The sequence below is a fragment of the Pseudorca crassidens genome, chromosome 5 (genome assembly GCF_039906515.1).
Source record: "Pseudorca crassidens isolate mPseCra1 chromosome 5, mPseCra1.hap1, whole genome shotgun sequence".
Taxonomy (NCBI): Eukaryota; Metazoa; Chordata; class Mammalia; order Artiodactyla; family Delphinidae; genus Pseudorca; species Pseudorca crassidens.
This window is the reverse complement of record NC_090300.1, coordinates 80,275,862-80,280,538: the sequence shown is the minus strand read 5'-3', so window position 1 is coordinate 80,280,538 and position 4,677 is coordinate 80,275,862.

Here is a 4,677-nt window from a genome sequence, read left to right as displayed (position 1 = left end):
TTCCCGTGTCATTCAGCGTGTACGCCCCACACTGCTGTGATCCATTTACATCTGGTATTTCTCATGTTTCCCAAACACGTTGCAAACCCCTGTGGCTTGAGCTATTGAGCATATCGTGTACACTCTCTTGGCAAAGTGCCGTGCTCTATAAGTGTTTACCAATGAAAATTACAACAAAATGTACTGAAAAATCACCTCATTTTATAAACAAAGCATTTGGAATTTAAATTACTTATTTTCTTTTGTAGCACAGGTATCTTGGTGATTTGAACTTAGTAACTTTTCCTTGATGTTTTAAAAATGACTGAGGCTTTGGCTTGGGACTTGAGGTTGCCTGCTCAGCTGCTCTGTTTCACTTACTTCCTGGTAGCTGATGGCAGTCCGTGTATTTGTGGCTGCTGAATAAGGGACTCCAAGTAAAACTGGGGGTTTTTGCCCCGGCTTCCTCTCTTGAAACCAATATTCTCTCCCTTCAGAAGTCTTTGCTGCATTATTCTATCGCTGGTCTGCAAAGACCAAATGTTCCACTGGTTCCCTAAGTCTAAAACTCGTGCTGCATTGTGTCCAAACATGTGCTTGGTAAATGCCTGTTTGTCCCACAATTCAATTCGAGGTTTTATTTAAATATTAATGAGGCAAAAATTGGTGTAAGTGCCTCCTCAGGGAATCTTGGGAAACTACAGGGATGTAGTCAAATGGTTTGCAAATTGTACTTATTTATTTATAACTCTAATTTGAAAAGAAGGACCAGAGTTATTAAAGGGGGTGTTCACATTTTACAGAAACCTTATCCTAAGGAATAAGGGATAATCATTCCTAAGGAAAGGGGGAAATGCCAAGTTATTTCCTAGAGTTATGGCTTCTTGTCCTTCCTGTGTTATAATGGTTGTTTGTGTGGACAATTAAAAGACCTGTTTCTTCTGCTGTCTGCGAAATATGTCTCCATCTGCCTAACTCTACTGTGGAGGTCTCAGTCTCACCTCACGGCTCTGGTTATTTGTCATGCCAGATATCCACACTCAAGTTCTGTTTCCTTTGTACCAGAAAGATAAAGAAGAGGAATGGTAGGCATTCTGGTCCACAATCCACCTTGGTGATTTCATAGTGGGGCCCGGAAAAAACGAAGCTGACGGAGGCTGAGTGGGACCACATTATGACTTTCATGAATCTTGGGCACATTTGCTTTTTGTGGGCCCCTTCCACCATTAAAAGCATCAAAACTTATATTTTACAACTGTGTTGGCATACGGCAAATACATTAATATAATATATTAAAACATTTTTATGGAACCGTAAAAGTACTCTGGTCCCTAGGCACTGTGTCTCCTGTGCATAATGAATTAGTCAGCTCTGTAAGTGAGCGATGGGAAAAGAAAGGAGCTTGACTCCTTTTTTCAGGGTCTAAAGATACCTGGGTTCCAATCTGTTCTTAATGCTGCCTACGTCGGGAGGTTATGATCATAAATAAGGTGAATGAAATGCTCTTCCTCTGAGAGGCTTGGGGGGGTGGGCTCTGGAGTCTTGGGCAGCTGTGGACCACGAAGCTTAGCCACCTCCCAGATCCAGGCTGCTAACCTCTTTACCTTGTCCCATATACCTTCTCTGTATGATAGTGATGGTGTTACAGTCTCTGCTCTGAGAGTGTCCAGGGTGATTTTCCCATTAGATGGAGCGTGGTGAGATGAACCTGGGTGGCTTCCTCTTCTGCGGCTGCTTCAGATTCTAATGCCTTGCTGCTTTCTTGGCAGCACAGAGAAGAAACAATTACAATAATTTTTTTCTGACCATAAAGGTGATATTGGTTTATTATGAAATTTGGAAAAAAAAAGTTAAGAGCAGATTTTTTTTTAAAAAACTGCTTTACTCCTAGAGCCAACCACTGCCTACTGCCTCATGAAGTTGTATGAATGGGTGAACCCTACCACCGGTGGGACAGGGCTGGTCCAGCTCCCAGGAGCCGACCCAGCAGTGCCGGTCGTTGTTGCTGTTTCTGCCTGATATCACCCTCAACTATAAAATGGCTGGATTTTACCAAATCCTCCCACCCTCCAAGGCTTATAAACTACAGTGTTAAGTGAAAAAGACGGATTGCAAAATGTATATACAGTATGATCCCAATTGCATAGAAACATGCATAAAAATTGAGGAAGGCAATAGACAATTATGTCAGTAGTGGTATTTGTCCATGGAAGCTCCAGTGTGGGTGAGGGACAGCTTTTTGGGAGGATGGTAGCTTTTCAGCACCACATAAACCCTCCTCCACAGGCAATTCCTATGCATAGGAAAATTCCTATGCAATTTCCAGGCAGTTTCCTATGAATAAAATTCTGCTGTTTATACTCTTAGAAGAGGCGAAGGGGACAGTGATCCTTCCATGCATAAACCCCACACCTTTGGAGGTAGCTGTCCTCTCTCATCACCTTTCTCCTGTGCCCACCCATGAAGCAGCAGTTTCTGCAGTCTCCTCTTTGTATTGGAGGCTGGGAGTGGGTTTTCCTAGCTATCCTCTTGGGAACATGATTCTATTCTCTCCATAAAAGCAAGGATACAATTAAAGCTACGCATCAGAGAGCAATCAAGGGAACTAACGACTCCACATTACTGTGAAGAGGGTGCCGTTGAACTAGGGCAGCTTCTGCAGCACTCTTCCTACTGTTACCACAATTGCAGAAGAGCAGCTTCTGGTGCCTCTGCAGACCCTCAGAAGCAGAGCCTTCCCAGCAGGCAGGAATCTGGCTCATCTCAGAGAGATGGGGATCTGTAGACAAAACATTTGGTTTTCTTCAGTGGCCCGGTCCAGTATCTTACAGTATTTCCTTTAGTGCTGACCTAAATCCTGCCTGTTAAGGTTTCATCCCATATCTGTTTTCCTTTATGAAGACAGAAACATTGGCTCGTGCATCCCCATCTGATAACCCTCCAAAGCTCGATGCTGGGTTTCTTCTGACGTGTGTACGTCAAGCCCGGAAAATTAGAATAATGCCAGGTTAAGAAACTGAGTCTAAATGGTACATTCAATAATTTAATTCAACAAATATTTATCTGAGCATCTACTATGTGCCAGGCAGGAAAGAAATAGACAAGGGGACACACACTGAACCAGAAGTTATTAGCGTGTGCTACTTTAGGTGCTGTGTTCAGAGACCCCAAATCCTCTCTCAGTTTTTAAAGTGAGCTTTGAAGGCACATAGCGTGGGTTGAATTCACTTACTCTTTCTGTGACCTAGGCCAAACTGCTCACCTACCTGAGTCTGTGTTTTTTTACCCCCAAATGAGGATAATTTCAGTACCTATTTCAGAGGTTGTAGAATAAATGAAATCATTTAACGAAAGTACAGTTCCTAGTAGTGGAAGTTTCTCTGTAAATGTGCTCCTTCATTCACGTTTTATAATGATTTGGGAACATCAGCAATATTGGGTGTAATATGAAATTGGTATTTATTTTTAAATGTGAATTTTAATGTGTATTGTTCACTTTGACGATCAGCTATAATTCCAAATTGGCTTCCTAGAAACTCAGTTATGACCTATTATTAATATGCCAACATTCATTCACCCAACAAGTATTTCTTAAGTATCTTTTATAGTGTAGTCAGTGGATGGTAGGGGAGTAAAAAACACCTTTAATGTAAGCTGGTGCTAACATGATCAGGAAGTGAAATCTGCTAGGAAGAAAGTCCTCTATGGGAGGAGTTTCCAGGACAGCGGAACATGGGCTCAGAGAAGCACAGATGCAGCAGAGACACTTCTCCAGTGCTGGCAGCAACACTCCTAACAAATGCCTGCCTACAGAAGAATCCTGGGAGCCTGGACTTGCCACTCATTCTTGAATTGCATTTATTCTGGGAACCAAGCAGAGTGCTGTGTCAATCTGCTAAGAAGGAGGCAGAGTTATAAATAGGATATGTGCTGAAATAGGAAAGAAGATGAAAGATGGCATTTGGGGCTTTCACGGCTCCCCCCCTCCCTTAAATAGAAGGAGGAAAGCCATCCATCTTGATGGGGGCAAGAAATTCAGGGGCCATCATTCCAAGAGAAGTGGAAGGGAGAGAGGAAATGGGAAGTAAGACAGTGGTGAAAAGTGGAGAGGTGGAAAGGAGTGAGATGTGAACAGAAGGGTACGAAGGTAAGCTGCTCCCCGCACCACACCCCCCAGGCAGGTGAGATGAAATCAAAAGGAAAAACCTTGTGCTAGGAAAAAGAGTGGAGACTTACCCAACTGGAAAGAAACTTGAAATAGCAGGATAGTAATCACACATGGCCAGAAACAGGGATTGGGTAGGAAAAGAATTACAAAGCTTAAGCCATAAAAACAGAATTAGGTGGGAAGGGTAACACAGTCGTGAGATAAAAGACCAGACTTGGTCAGTAGCATTCCCAGGTAGCGCCATTTACCCTTTCGCCCAAAGCAGACCTTGACCCTCAGCCCTCAAGGTGAATATCTTCAAAGGCATTAGTGAATCAATAATGGGGGGTCCTCCCATCAGGGGTGGGCAGTGGTGGTCTAGCTGTGGTTGAAGGAGGCCGTAGTGGAAAGAAGTCTTGGAGTTGGAGTTGGGTTCTCGACTCAGTGTTGCCATCAACTGGACATATGGCCTCAAACAAGTCACCTGACCTCTGTGAGCTAGGTTTGGATATAGACTCTGCCATGAACTGCAGTTGATCTTGATCTACTTA